The 16,945-nt window shown below is 30.9% G+C and overlaps 1 pseudogene; it reads left to right on the top strand.

The window, feature by feature from the left end:
* Positions 1-6,141: 6,141 nt before the first annotated feature.
* Positions 6,142-16,404, top strand: LOC127012097 (NADH-ubiquinone oxidoreductase chain 1-like; annotated as a pseudogene).
* The last annotated feature ends 541 nt before the right edge of the window (positions 16,405-16,945 follow it).

Raw genomic sequence — 16,945 nt, 5'->3', positions numbered from 1 at the left:
AAACAAAAACCATTAGACATTTTGGGTGCAGTTAAAGTAGCACGTAAATCAATTGATCAATCAAAAGGTTCTAAGAAAAATTTTAATATACCTCTTGTAATTAATGTACCCAAAATTGGAGGTTTTCTACCAATTGTGCCCATCTTGACGGCCCTCAGCGCCCTTGGTAGCTAAGCAATTGCAAAGACAAGTAACAATGCAAGAATGGCTAAAGAAGATATGGAGGAGAAGATACGTCGCAACAGGAAAATTGAAGGTGTTGCTGTAGGAGAAGGATTATATTTTAAGCACTAAAAAAGGGGAAAGGAGTTAATAAGTGAAAAAACTTTCTCTGCTACCAAATAGACCACATTGCTAGGAAACGTATCCCTCACTTTAGAGGTGTATTTGAAATCCTCTCCCAGAAACACCAAGAATTTGTGAGTAAGGGTATAATTATATACATTATTTCCATAGCTTTGGAAATCTTTAGCCACCTAGAATACAATACAATTAGGATAGAGTTCAAGACTTTGATACCTAAACCTGTGGACACCTGTGTCTCGCTTTTCTACTTTCTTTAGTAGAAGATGTGGAGTCATAAGAGGTATTTTTGGTTAGTTAATTTACATTTGGAGGGTTGAAAATCAATGTGTTGGTACGTGTACGTGTGAGCTCTGTATGGTATAAAAAGTGGAACCGCACGCGTTGAAATTCACAGTCTATGTATTTACTTCACATCGATCGTCATCTAGTAATCAAGAACGTTGATTTTTCTTACCGATAGACTAGAACAGCTCGTAAAAGTTGAGAAATAAACATATACAGTATAGAAACAGTATTGATACAATATGGATACAGTATAGATACAGTACAGATACAGTACAGTTACAGTATAGCTATAGTACAGCTACAATACAGAAATAGTACATCGCTGTTCAAGTAATTACCATCCAAGACCAATTCTAAACCATCAAGGTAATAATGGATAACAGCCTTAGCACGTCCAAAAAGCTCAATCACCATCATGATCCATAAAAATCAGATGAACATTGTAATCAATAAATTTAATAAAAATGCGCTGATATCGAAGACAAGGATGCCTGAAAATGTAAGATTCCCGATCCTCAAGGCGGAGCGCAAAACAAAAGAGGTTGGAGAATCTTTTGCTCTCGAGTTGGAGGAACACATTCTCTACATGCCGGACTAAAAAAAACTAATGACAATTTATATTTAAAAATAAGCCAGTAATCATTAAAAATGTGAGATTTTAAGAACAAAACAATAAATGCACTTTTTTAAATATAATGAAAAAAATATATTAAATCTTTTTTATTGGGAAATGGTATATAACTATTACAGATAATGGCGTTTCCTAAATACTATTTGTTTAGTAACTGAGAAGTGACTACATGAATTTCGAAAAAATTTAAATTCTTTCCCTAAAAAGCTTGTAAAGTATACTACGATGAATATTTTGTCTCAGTTAACCAAAGCTAAGTTTGCATTGAAGCGAAAATTCAATGATCTCAAACAATCGGAAAATTAGTGGTAAAATAATATGGAAAAATTATATCTCCGGTGTTTTTTAACATATAACCTCCTACGCTTGGAAATAACATTTTTTATTTGGTTTTGAATTTAGAAATTAATTTTATCAAAATCGAACGACTGTATCATATAGTTGCCAATAAATTTACTAAAAAGACGCTGATATTTTTATTTCTTTGGCTTATAGTTAACTATGGACAGCTAACTTAACAACTTAACAATTAATACATTTATACATTTAGGGAATCAAGGTAACAGTAAATTTGAGAAGATATAAAATCAATGGAAGACTCAAAAGATATACATTGATAGGCTAAATTATAATTAGTACATAAATCACGGAATGGTTCATGAAGGTAAAAATAAGATCTCACAATTGGTAGACGGATAGGACGGAAGGCACGAGTGTATCTTGACGGGACTGCAATATTAATGTTTCTCAACAGAGTAGGAGAAACTACCGCACCGGTCAGCAGTTTGTGTATAAATCTTACGCCGTTACAAAATCTGCGGTGTTTTAAGGTGTTTATGTCAATCACTTTTAGCCTGGACAAATAAGGTGGCAAATGCCAATCAGGATCCCAATTAAGGTTGCGTAAAGCAAATAATAAGAACCGATTTTATTAAGTTCTGTTGGTATACATATTGTGGATTCCATACCTCAGAACAGTACTCCATAATTGGGCGACAAACAAAATGAATAGAAATGGTCCCAGGTGACGACCTTGTGGTACGCCTGAAGTAACATTTACCAGAGAAGATACTTCGTTTTTGAACAATACACGTTGACAAGTATGACGAAATCCAATCAAGTAAGTAGGGAGGAAGTCCAATGAGAGATAGTTTATACATAAGTAAAGAGTGGTTAACCGAATCGAAGGCCTTGCTGAAATCGGTGAATATGACATCTGTTTGTTTCTTCTGGAGAAAATTACAATGAATTAGACGCGAAAATTCAAGAAGATTCGTAGAAGTAGAACGTTTTTTAACAAATCCGTGTTGCGAGGTTGAAATAATTGAACTACACATATGCTGAATCTGATAGATTACTAGACGTTCGAAAAGCTTCAGGATCGCAGACAGCTTGGCAATACCTTGGTAGTTACCGACATTAGTTTTAGAACCTTTCTTATGAAGAGGGATTAAAAAAGATGTCTTCCAAACACTTGGAAAGAATGACAGTTGCAATGAGAGGTTAAATAGAAACGTGATTGGGCGGTAAAGAGATGCAGCACACTGTTTGATTATGCAACTCGGAATTTTATCCGGACCTGCAGAGAAAGACTCGTCAATAGTCAACATGCCATTTAGAACGTCACTGATTTTAAAAGATGGGATGTGAATATTATTTATGTGGGGCAAAGCGTATGGATAACTAGTCGATGAGAAATAGGTGAAAGATGAGTATGTTGATTGAAAGAAAGTAGTAAAGAGTTTAGAAATGTTAATATCGAAAGATTCTAAAAGATTACCCAAATGGAGACATGGCGGAAATACATTAGATTTTCTTTAAGAATTTACAGATCAGATCTGATATTTTGTCTACATTCAGCAATATACTCAAAATAACATTGATTATTGGATATTACGAAATTAGATTGAGCAATAACATATTAGGAAAAATCTGTGGCGTACAAGGATTTTTTATATCTTTTAAAAGACGCGATTTTGTGTTTTTAATGTAGGACAAATGCCTGGAGAACCAAGGAGGCTTTAATGAGTTTCCAACGGTAACTTCAGGGACAAAGGAACCTAAGGCAGAGTAAATCGATTCATTAAACCAAAGAAGTGCACTATCAAGATCAGTGAATGAGTTTAAGGTCGACCAGTTTAGGCGGTTAAAGTGGGAATTCAATCCAGTATAGTCAGTTTCCCTAAAACACCTTACGCTTCGTGAGGCAGATTGATTCGTAGTTTCAAAATTCATAAGATGGTACGAATCTTCCGGTGTGGACACAGGATCGCATTTGGAAAGGGTTGCCACAGGCACATCACTAGCAAAAATTAGGTCAAGGATCCATTCTCTAGAATTTTTTATGGAATTAATTTGTCCAAGTGACAAATTAGTTAACCCATCTATAAATTCATGTTGATTTTCAGGAAATAAAATATTATAGTCTGAGTCAGGAAGCCATGAAAGATGAGGTAAGTTAAAATCACCCAGGACAATAAGTTGATCGGCGTCACCAACAGCTAAAGAAACGGCAGAAATAATCAGAGCCAGGGGGTATGTAGGAGCAAGTAAGAAATACATTACTTTTATCGGTGGTAACTTTAGCTGCTATAATGCTGTGCATATGTGATGGGATGGCTTTCATTCGTACAGAGTAAAGTTTTCTGATCTCGGCCAACTTGGTGGGCACCAGTGCGATCTCTGTTTTCGAAGGATTGCAAGTCGACACACAGCCTCCTCGTGGCACCTCCTGGGTAGCTATCTTAGCATCCGCTAGATAGTGAGCTAATGTGTGCAGCGAGTCATCCGGACGTTAAGCGGTTGAGCGCAGGGTTTGGAACCCGCCTCGTAAAAAAAGAAGCCCAGTGAAGACCAAAGCGAAAGCCTCGGAAAAGATCCCCCCTTATGATGACGACCACCGCAAAACGAAAAAGGTCTACGATTTAAGGACATGCACCTGGAATGTCCGAACCCTTAATTGGGAAGGTGCCTCTATCCAACTGGCGGATGCCCTCGAAAAATTAATGGCTGAAATTACCGCCATCCAGGAAATGAGATGAAAGGCAAAGGTCGGTCGCGAACGCATCTTTGACCCCACCGTCGGTCGATTCAGTCTCCATGAGACCACCTCGAGCAACGGTCTCAGGCTGATTGACTTCGCCGCGGCGCGAAACATGGTAGTGAGTAGCACCAGATTTCGGCACCTCGACATCCACAAGGCCACATGGCTGTCCCCTGATCAAAAAACGCGCAACCAGATTGATCACGTTGTGATAGACGAAAGGCATGCCTCAAGCGTGAATGACGCGCGTACGTTTCGTTAAGTCAACATAGACTCGGACCACTATCTTGTCGCAGCCAAGATACGCATGCAGCTATGCCGAGCGAAATACATACGCCCCATCACGCAATGAAAGGTTGACGTCACTAGGCTGCAGTTACAACGGACAGCAATAGCATACTCCACTCACCTCTCGGAACTGCTCCACCAACCTATCCCTCTCCCTGTTGGCGCCGGCGGACTCTGGGCGCACATATCCCACTCCATGCGAGCTGCTGCTGAAACAACCATTGGGTTCAAGCGCCCACCCACACGGAACCAATGGTATGACGAGGAGTGTCGCGTCGCAGCTGCAGCAAAAAACGCCGCCCACAGAAAAACGCTGCAGTCTGGCGCAAGGCGAGTTACGTGGGAACGTTACAGGGAGAAAAGGAAGGAAGAGAGGCGACTTTTCTGATGGAAAAAACGGGAGCAAGAAAAGCGAGAATGCGAGGAACTTGAGGTGTTACAAGACAGGAATGATGTTCGAAAATTCTACCAACAAGTCAACCGTCTGACACAAGGTTTCAAGACCGGAGCATCTAACTGTCGGGATGAAAATGGAAATCTGGTTACGGATACGCAGTGCACGCTAAGGTTATGAAGGGAGCATTTCTCCAAGCTGCTAGCAGGCGATGACGGCACCAATCCCGCCATTGGACGAAGCAGCCCGATACCACCAATCGACGACAATGTGGATATACCACTACCTAACCATGACGAGGTCCGAGTTGCTATAACGCGGCTCAAAAACAACAAAGAAGCCGGTGCTGATGGACTGCCTGCAGAGTTGTTCAAGGCCGGCGGCGAAGAGCTGATAAGGTGCATGCATCAGCTTTTGTGCAAAATGGCTAGAAGAAAGCATGCCTAACGATTGGAATCTCAACGTCCTTTGTCCCGTTCTGAAGAAAGGTGACCCGACGATATGCACCAACTACCGGGGAATCAGCCTGATTACCATCTCATACAAGGTCCTATCGAGCGTAATATGTGAACGACTGCAGCCGTATACCAGCACACTGATCGGACCTTATCAGTGCGGCTTCAGACCTGGTAAGTCCACCATAGACCAGATCTTAACATTACGCCAAATCCTGGAAAAATTCCACGAGAATAACATTGACACACACCATCTCTTTGTCGATTATAAAGCTGCATTCGAGAGCCCGACGAGGGAACGCCTATATGCCACCATGTCTGAGTTCGGTATTCCTGGCAAGACAAGGGCAAGACGAAGTATATGCCGCCGATAAGCAGGGAGGCGTTGTGCCTAGACTCCCATGTGGTAGCGGACAGCTATACCTTCGAAGTGGTCAAGGAGTTCAAGTACTTTGGCACTGCCATTAACACCGTGAATGACGTCATCCTGGAGATCAAGCAAAAAATCACACTTGCCAATAGGTGCTACTTTGGTCTGAGTAAGAAAATGTGCAATAGAGACCTCTCTCGCCGAACAAAATTAACACTCTACAAGACACTCATCCTACCCGTGCTATTATATGGCGCAGAAGCATGGGTAATATCACAGACGGATGCAGCAGCGCTTGCAGTGTTCGAGAGAAAAATTCTTCGCAAGATCTTTGGTCCGGTTTGAATTGGGGACGACTTTAGTATTCGGATGAACCACGAGCTGTACGAGTTGTACGAAGTGATCCGGTGCATCACGATTCAACGCCTGCGCTGGGTCGGCCACGCTGTGCGTATGGATGAAGAATCTCCAGCTCAGAAGGTGTTTGAAGCGAGGGTCGACTACGGACGACGAGGAAGAGGACGACCGAAGCTCCGATGGAAGGACCAAGTGGAGGAGAACCTGACTGCACTGGGTATTTCCGATTCGAGGGAGACGCTGAGGTCGGCCAAAACCCGAATCGGGCTGTAGTGACACCTAATAATAATAATAATAATAAGTTCAGAAGAATGATAGTTTAGTACCGCAATTAGAACGCCACCGCCACCTAATCTGTAAATGGCAACTTGTTTACGAATATTTCTTGATCAGAAACAGTTTTTTTGAGCCAGCTTTCAGTTAAAGCAATAATGTCAAAATCCAGCAAGGTGCTGTTAGAGTAAACTCTTTTTAGTTTCCCCAATAGACCACGAACATTCTGATGAGCAACAGATATTGAGCGATTTAGTTTTTTGCATCAACAGAATTGGGATCCTGAGATGCGCCTTTGCGGATGTATTCGTGCAAATTAAATTATTGCTTAGTAAATTAAAAAAAAAATTTTTTTTATTGATAATTTTTATTCATTAGTTTAAAGAATTTTCCTTAGTGCCAAACTTAATGTTCACTGCTCGCGATATTCTAGTTGTCGACCGATCAATTCGGATTCAAAAACGGACTGCCTGACTTTGGTTCAATAATCCGTAATCAAACCTCGGCTTAAGAGATTTTTCTCAAAAATCTGATTAAGAGAATCATCCAAGAGAGTCGAAAAATAGGATGCTGAAATTTTTCAATTAAAATTCAATTGAAATTTTGCAGAATTGAAATTCTGCCGGAAATCGATGTTTACGTTAGCGGACTTGGAGCTCTGGTGTTTACAATATCGGCTTGGTTGTTTACAGAATCTGTTTGAAGCGGAGAGTGTGAAACTGATCTGGGTGGGAATCGATTGAAGGGTTTTTTTTAAAGAATGGAAAAAAGCTCTTGGCTCAAAATTGTTTATAAATTGGGCAAGGGCCAATTTCAACGATAATTATAGGGTATTTAATATATATACAAATAAGATCTTGGTGCAAAGCGATTTTAAATTCAGATATATCCAATAGATCAGTAATAATAACAGGTTTTTGTTCATGTTTATAAATTTCCTGTATGTCATCATTGTTTAGGGTTAATTAGAATTGTGTTGAAAACATCTATTATTGCTATTGTAATTGTGTCCATTAAATTCATAAGACCGTAAGTCAGCAAACGAAGGCGGTGTTATCTGAGTGGAATTTCTTGATCTTTAAAAGCGGTTTTAAAGTTGTCAGATAGAGTTTTTATTTCTTTAAGTATATTGGAATTAATAACGAATCGATCGTTATTGTTTTTTATCAAATCATCAATTTTATTTTTAACTGTTATAAAATCATCATGATCTGGTGTTCCTGCTATTCATTTCCAAGTGGTAATTATTTGAGAAATAAGTATTTTAATAAATTTTAAATAGTGGTATTTTTTTCAGTGTGAATTCTGATCGTTATGACTGTTAAAAACTTATGTTTCAAGAGTAATAATATCTTTATAAAAACTTAAATTAGTTATATGAAATAAATCCGCGTATGTTTCATAGATGAGGACTTCTTTGGTATCCTTGTAAAGAAAGAAAACATGGTTTGTGTAATCCATAATTTAGGATTTTGTTGAAGCTACCAGCAATAATAAGTACATTATTGAATTCATTATCTGGAAATTAAGATAAGTAAATTTGTTTAAAATTTAATATTATCTTTATTAATAGTACGGTTTTTTATATCTAGAGTTAAGCTTATTTCTATCCCTGTGTTTCTTTTCGTAAATTACTTCTCCTACGTGATAGTCCTTTTCTTTTCTGTCTTTATTATGAAAATGTAACATTTTATCCTGTGCTTGCTTTAACAATTGGGGAATTTTATCGTGTTTGATTTTATCAAATAATATATCATACTGTCGTTGATTGGGTATAGAGTGAATTGATAAGTTGTATTTCTGTGCTGCTCTAATTACTATTTTTGAATAATCAACTAAGTTGAGTTCATCTTTAATGCAGCGTGCAATTTCTGTTAAAGTAGAATGTGCCCTTTCAATTTGTCCGTTGGAAGTACTATGTCGAGGATCTGCATAAAATAAGGATATGCCATTTCTTTGTGCAAGCGACTTAAATTAGGATGAAGAAAAACTTGGTTCGTTATCTATCGTTAGAGTTTTGGCTAATGGGAATTGTTGCAGAATCTCTGAAACTTTGTTTTCTTTATTTAATTTTTTTGGCATTTCTTTTTTCTTTATAAGCGATCTGTCTTCAGCGTTTTCTTCGTCTTGGACAAGTATTCTAGTAAATAAAAATGTATTTATAAAATTATCCTTAAGTGGTTTTTGAATTATATAAAGGTCTTCTAAGCTACAATGAATTCCAATTGTTATATTAGGTGGAATGTATTCCTTTAAGAGAGTTATTAAATTTTCCGGAGTGTCATACTCTATTATATGTCTAGTATTTCCGAACATGTTAATCGACTCATGTATTATATACCTCCCCGTTGCTATTAGCAATTGTTGCTTAAACTGGTCTAAGGGTTTTCGAGTTTCTGGTACTCGTATAACATTCTCAAAACTACTCTCTGCTGAATGCTGAGTGTTTTGATCTGAGACCGACTCGATACTATCTGTTAAGTTATTAATTTGTATCCTAGATAATGCATCTGGAACAACATTTGTTGCTCCTGGCCTATAAATAATTTATGGAGAATAACTTTCAATGAAAGAATACCGTCTTTTCATTTCGATATTAGGGTTCTTTTGAGAAATTGAAAATGGAAGAGGTTGATGATCTGTGTAGATTTCAATGTTGTTAACTCCATATAAATTATTTCCAAAGCCCAAACTATAGCTAAAAGTTTCTTCTTACTAGTAGCATATAATTGTTCAGTTTTTGTGAGAGTTTTTGATATAAAAGTAATTGGTTTTCCTTCCTGAGAAAGAACCGCACCAATAGCCAAATCTGACGCATCGGTGGTTAAAGTAAATTTTTTATAATAATCGGGTTGAACTAACTCTACTTGTACGATAAAATTATTTTTGAGCTCGTTGAAAGCTCTTTCAGCTGGCTCATCCAACTGTATAGAAGTTTTGCGGGATGCCTTTTTTGATACTTTGCCATTTTGGCCTTCTAAATATTTCGTAAATGATTTAGCAATTTTGGAGTAATTTTGAACAAAGTTTCTGTAGTATGCAGTAAGGCCTAGGAAGCTTTTAAGCTTTAGGGATTGGATATTTTACGATTTTGGAAATTTTTCGTGATCGGTTTGGATCACATTGTGAGAAACAACGTAACCGAGAAAGTTTGTTTCCAATTTAAAGAACTTTGAGAAAATAATAATATCATCCATATAGACAACTTGTTCTCTCAAAATATCATCCATCGCTCTTTGGAATATTCTAGGGGCGTTTGTTAACCCAAATGGCATTCTCAGGAATTCGTATTTTCCATTATTTATTGAGAATGAGGTTTTTGAATGTCTGTTTCATTCATGAGAATTTGGTGGAATCCTGATTCCAAATCAATTGTGGAAAAGTATTTATCCTTCCCGAGGTTTGACTAAATTACAGAAGGGTCCTGCATTGGATATCTATCCGGTATGGTGTTTTCGTTAAGTTTCTTATAATCTATGACTAGTCTAAGTTTGGGAGTTCCATCTTCGTTAAAACCCTTTTTTGGTACGACTTATACTGGGGAATTATAAGGGCTACTGCTTGGCCTTATAATTTCTTCTTCAAGCATTCTGGCGATTTCAGCATAAGGGTATTGCTGACTATAAATAGCCCTATCATTTTCGGTATTTATTTCACCGCGTATGTCAGTCCTAAAAGGAATCTGCATATTTATTTTGGAATGTTCTTTTTTAATAATATTTAATATTTTGTCCTCCAAGTCTTTTATTTGATATTCGGATGAATTCTGTATGTTGTTATTTTTTGGTTGTCGGATACTTCTACGACAGCGCGTTCATGATTTTAGTATTGCAAACTTTTATTTTTGTCGGATAACTCAACGACGGAATGTTCAGGATTTATGTTTCCCAAACTAAATTCACTTTGATTTCCCTCTTCAGATTCGGATCTGATTTGAGGCTTTTGATCAAAGTATTTTTTTATTATGAATTCTTTTAACGGATGAATGGTATTTTCTTCTGTCAAAGAATGTTGGTTTAAAATATTACCGTTATCGTAATTTAATTTTTCCTCCTTTCCATTATTCCTTATTTCCCCTTTTGCTGTATCAATTACAGCTCCGATTTTTTTCAATAGGTTGTAGCCAACAAGTAAATCTGAGTCTGGCCCATCTATTTCATAAAAAGTATACCGCGTATCGAAAATAGTTATCATATGATGAAATTTAATTATTCAATATTCATTAACTGTGGATACTCTTTTATATATTGGTAGTTCATTTTTGTTCTTATAAATTCCTGTTTTAATATAACAAGAAGTTGCCCCTGTATCAATTAATATCTTTAATTTTTTATTTATTTTATTATCCTGTCTTATTATGTAGGGTAGGCCTACTCCTGAATTTGCCCTAAAAAATGATCCTCTTCAATGTTGTTCAACCCCATAGTCTTGTTAGCCGGTTGGTTAACAGTTCCCGTTTGTTCTCTTTTATTTTGAGGTTGCTCCTGTTGTGTGTTGTGTGGTTCGATTTTTTTTAGTTTGATTACATTTATTTTGATAATTATTATATCCCTGATTATTACTGTTATCGGGTCTATTTGGCATCTGAATTGATTTATCAACATCCATTGGCTCTGGCTTACTTTGTTGTCTAAACGAGTTCCACTGATTTTGTTGGTCATTATTAAATCTTCCTTGATTCCAGGTATTGGTTCTATTTTCATTAAAATTGTTATAATTATTTCTGTTTTGATTATTTGATTGATTAAACCTTAAGTTATTAGTATATTTTTGATTATTATTATTATTGTTATTTGAGTTTTGTTGCCCATATAAGTTTGACTCATTAGTCTTGCGTTGTGATGATATAAAATGGTTCGCGAATTGGGCCCTCATATTGTTGCTATCAAGTTCTTGTACTATTACCGGGTGGATTCATGGAAAATATTACATTTGTTATGAACAATAACAATAATGTTTAAAAATATTAAACATAAATGTTAAAATAAAAGATAAAAATGAATAAAATAAAAAATTGATAAATCAAATAGATCCACTAATTATTAATGATCTTAATATTCATCCTAAATGATTAATAGAAGAAAAAGCTATTAATTTTCGCAGAGATGTTTGATTTAATCCTCCAAGAGCTTCAATAATAACTGATAAAATTACTCTAATTAATAATACATTTTTAATATTTAAATAAGAAATTAGTATTAATGGAGAAATTTTTTGTCAATTTATTAATATTAAAGCTGTTAATCCTTCTATTATATTAGTTAATCAAAAATGAAAAGGAGCGGCTCCACTTTTTAATAGTAAAGTAGATATAATAATTATTGATGTAAAATATTCATTAATTTGTTATTTATATTGTTTTTCAATATTAATAAAATTGAAGAAAATAACAATACAGTTGATGCTAAAGCTTGAGTTAAAAAATATTTTAAAGAGGCTTCTGTTGATATTACATTATTATTATCTCTTAATAGAGGGATAAAAGATAACAAATTAATTTCTAAGCCTATTCAAGCTTCTAATCAAGAATTAGATGTAACTGTGATTAATGTTACAATAATTAAAATTGTAATAAATAAAATTTTTGAGGAGTTATTAAAAATTAAAAAGAAAAGGAATTTAACCTTTTTAAATGGGGTATGAACCCAGGAGCTTAATTAGCTTATCTTTTTATAAATAATAAGTATAGATATATTTTGGTGTATGACAAAAGTTTTTCATATTTTAGAAAAAGTTTAATTCTATTAAATATAACAAATTTTTGTAACTAACAACATATAGATCAGTCAATGAATGCAGAAAAACTGTATAATTTACCCTACCAAGGTAACCCTTTTTTAAGGCAATTCATTAATAATAAAAAATACTTTTTTTTATTAATTAATTTTAAATTTATTACAATTTTAAAATATTTATGATTTTATATTAAATAAAAAAAAACATATTAAATAATTATATTTATTTAAATTTTAAAATATTTTATAGGGGATTTTTTTCAGATTTAGTGATTAAAAAAAATTATTTATATACATATATATATATAAATATTTAAAAATTTAAAAATTTAAAATTTAAATAAATTGTTTTATAAAATTTTATTAATAAATTTATTTTTAATTTTATTAATTAATTAATGTATATATATATATATATATATATATATATATTTAAAGTATGTTTATTTATAAATATAAACTAATTTTAATTATTTTAATAATAAAAATCTTTTTTTAAAAATGTAAAAAGTTTTATTTTTTTTTTATTCAGTTTAAAATAGTTTTTTTTTTAGATAATCTTTTTTTTTATTTTTTAAGTTTTTAGGAAAAAATAATAATTTTTGTGTAAAAAAAATACAAATTTTCAAAAAATTTTTTTTGTATATTAAAAATAAATAAATTTATATTAAAATTTTAAAAATTTTAAATTTTAATTTTTTTCAAAAAAAAAAAAAAATTAATAAAAATTATTTAGTGAAGAAATTATATACATATATACATATATTACAAATATTTAAATTATAAATTAATTAAAATTTGATTTTATAATTTTTTATCTATTATTTTACTATTTTTTAATAGTTTTATAATAATTAAATAAAAATAAAATTTTAAAATATTTTATAAAAATAATTTGAAAGTTTTATTTTGGCTTTATAATTTGTTATTAATTTGATTTATATGTAAATTTTTGTGTGAATTTATATTTATTTTAAAAATAAATATATAAATTTTATTCGCAGTAATTAATATTATTAATTAAAGAAATTTAGAAATAGCAATATTAAAAAGTATTGACCAAATTGGTGCCAGCAGTCGCGGTTATACTAATAATACAAATAAATTTTTTTAGTATTAATTAAATTGAATTTTAATAATAAAATTAAATATATTAAGTAAATTTTATATTTAAATTATTTTGTATAATTATAATTGAAGTTAAACAATTTTAATAAAAAACTAGGATTAGATACCCTATTATTTAAAATGTAAATTAATTACTAAAGTAGTAATAGTTATGTTCTTGAACTTAAAAAATTTGGCGGTATTTTAGTCTACCCAGAGGAACCTGTTTTGTAATCGATAATCCACGATGGACCTTACTTAAGTTTGTAATCAGTTTATATACCGTCGTTATCAGAATATTTTATAAGAATTATAATATTCAATAATTTTAATAAAAAATTATATCAGATCAAGGTGTAGCTTATATTTAAGTAATAATGGGTTACAATAAAATTATTTAAATGGATAAAATTATGAAAAAATTTTTGAAAGTGGATTTGGTAGTAAAATTATATAGATTAATAATTTGATTTTAGCTCTAAAATATGTACACGTCGCTCTTATTATTAAGGTAAGATAAGTCGTAACATAGTAGATGTACTGGAAAGTGTATCTAGAATGACAATTTAAAGCTTATTAAGTAAAGCATTTCATTTACATTGAAAAGATTTTTGTGCAAATCAATATAAATTGATTAGATTTTATTTATTAATTTAAATTATTTAAATGAAAATATTAGAAACAACTATAAATTTAAAAGTTTTAGTATTGTTTAAAGAAAAAATAATTTTAATAATAGTTTATTAGAATTGTAAAAGAAAATTGAAATAATTTGAAAAAATTTTATTATAAAAGAAAATTTAATTTATTGTACCTTGTGTATCAGCGTTTATTAAATAAAAAATAAATATTTATTTTTCTCGATTTTAAAAGAGTTAATATAATATATAAGTTAATGTGACAAAATTAATTAAAATATTATATTAGAAATGAAATGTTATTCGTTTTTATAGGTATCTAGTTTTTAAGAAATAAATTTAATTTAGAAATTATAAATTTATTTATTTAATTTTATTAATTAAATAATTTATAATTTTAATATTTTATGGGATAAGCTATAAAATAAATTTTTAAAAATAATAAATAAATTTGATAAATATATGCTTAGAATTAGCAATTATTAAAAAGTGTGTTATAATTTATTTTATAAATTAAATTATTTATTAAATTTTAATTATTTATTAAAATATTAACTTTAATATTTAAAATTAAGTAAAGAATTCGGCAAAAATAATGTTCGCCTGTTAAACAAAAACATGTCTTTTTGAATTATATATAAAGTCTAACCTGCCCACTGAAATTTTTTAAATGGCCGCAGTATTTTGACTGTGCAATGGTAGCATAATCATTAGTCTTTTAATTGAAGGCTGGAATGAATGGTTGGACGAAATATTAACTGTTTCATTTAAATTTTCTTTAGAATTTTATTTTTTAGTCAAAAAGATAAAATTTATTTAAAAGACGAGAAGACCCATAAATCTTTATATTTTATTTATTTTAATTAGAAAGATTAATTTAATTTTAATAAATTAAAATATTTTAATGGGGTGATATTAAAATTTTAAAAACTTTTAATTTTTAAAAACATTAGTTTATGAATAATTGATCCATTAATAATGATTAAAAAATTAAGTTACTTTAGGGATAACAGCGTAATTTTTTTGGAGAGTTCATATCGATAAAAAAGATTGCGACCTCGATGTTGGATTAAGATATAATTTTGGGTGTAGCCGTTCAAATTTTAAGTCTGTTCGACTTTTAAATTCTTACATGATCTGAGTTTAAACCGGTGTAAGCCAGGTTTGTTTCTATCTTTAAAAAATTATAATATTTTAGTAGGAAAGGACCAAATATTAAAATAATTATATTTTTAAATATGAATATTATTAATATAAAACTATTTTGGCAGATTAGTGCAATAAATTTAGAATTTATTTATGTAAATTATTTTACAAATAGTACTTGTTTTATATAGAATTTGTTTTATCATTAATTGGAAGTTCATTATTAGTAATTTGTGTGTTAGTAAGTGTAGCTTTTTTAACTTTATTAGAACGTAAAGTTTTAGGTTATATTCAAATTCGTAAAGGTCCTAATAAAGTTGGTTTAATAGGAATTCCTCAACCTTTTTGTGATGCAATTAAATTATTTACAAAAGAACAAACTTATCCATTATTATCTAATTATTTAAGATATTATATTTCTCCAATTTTTTCTTTATTTTTATCTTTATTTGTTTTAATATGTATACCTTTTTTTGTTAAATTGTATTCTTTTAATTTAGGAGGTTTATTTTTTTTATGTTGTACAAGATTAGGTGTATATACTGTTATAGTAGCTGGTTGATCTTCAAATTCTAATTATGCTTTATTAGGAGGATTACGAGCTGTAGCTCAAACTATCTCATATGAAGTTAGATTAGCTTTAATTTTATTATTAATTTTATTTTTTTAATTGGTAGATATAATATAATTTATTTTTTTAATTATCAAATTTATATATGGTTTTTAATTATTTTATTTCCTATAGCTTTAGTTTGATTAACTATTTCTTTAGCTGAAACTAATCGTACATCTTTTGATTTTGCTGAAGGAGAATCCGAATTAGTTTCTGTGTTTAATGTAGAATATAGAAGAGGAGGATTTACTTATATTTTTATAGCTGAATATGCAAGAATTTTATTTATAAGAATATTATTTTGTGTAATTGTTTTAATGGTTGTGATGCTTTAAATTTATTATTTTATGTTAAATTAACTTTTATTTCTTTTGTTTTTATGTGAGCTCGTGGGACTTTACCTCGATTTCATTATGATAAATTAATTAATTAATTAATATATTTAGCATGAAAATGTTTTTTATCATTTTCTTTAAATTACTTATTATTTTTTATTGGTTTTAAAATCTATTTTCCTTATTATAGTGAATTTATTGTAGAAAAGTTAATAGAAAATTTAATTCTATCTTATGTTTTCAAATCATATGCTTATTCAAGCTCATTAACTATTAGTTTAATAAATTATCTCATCATTTTGTAACTAATGGATTAATTAAATAATATAAAAAATAAATAACAGTTAAAACTTGTCCAATCAATACATAAGGTTCTTCAACTGGTCGTGCTCCAATTCATGTTAATAAAATTTCTGTAACTAGTGTAGATCAAAATAAAATTTGATTAATTGGATAAATTGGATTCCTCAGAATTTTCTTAAATTTTAAAAAGGTAAAATAATTAAAATTGCAATTGATAAAACTAATGCGATAACTCCTCCTAAATTATTAGGAATGGAACGTAAAATTGCGTAAGCAAATAAAAAATATCATTCTGGTTGAATATGAGCAGGTGTAACTAAAGGGATAGCTGGGATAAAATTATGTCGGTCTCCTAATAAATTAGGACTAATTAATACTAATGAAATTAAAATAAAAATTATTATAATAAAACCTACAATATCCTTAAATGTAAAATAAGGATGGAAAGGAATTTTATCAATATTAGAATTTAAACCAATAGAATTATTAGATCCTGTTTGGTGTAAAAATAATAAATGAATTATTGTTATAGCAAGAACAATAAATGGTAAAATAAAATGAAATGTAAAAAATCGAGTTAAAGTAGCGTTATCAACAGCGAATCCTCCTCATAATCATTGAACTAAATCTATTCCTAAATAAGGAATTGCGGATAAAATATTTGTA

This window comes from Drosophila biarmipes, unplaced genomic scaffold, assembly GCF_025231255.1.
Source record: "Drosophila biarmipes strain raj3 unplaced genomic scaffold, RU_DBia_V1.1 ptg000019l, whole genome shotgun sequence".
NCBI lineage: Eukaryota > Metazoa > Arthropoda > Insecta > Diptera > Drosophilidae > Drosophila > Drosophila biarmipes.
Note: the sequence above shows the minus strand (reverse complement) of the source record. Positions and strands in the feature narration are given on the sequence as shown.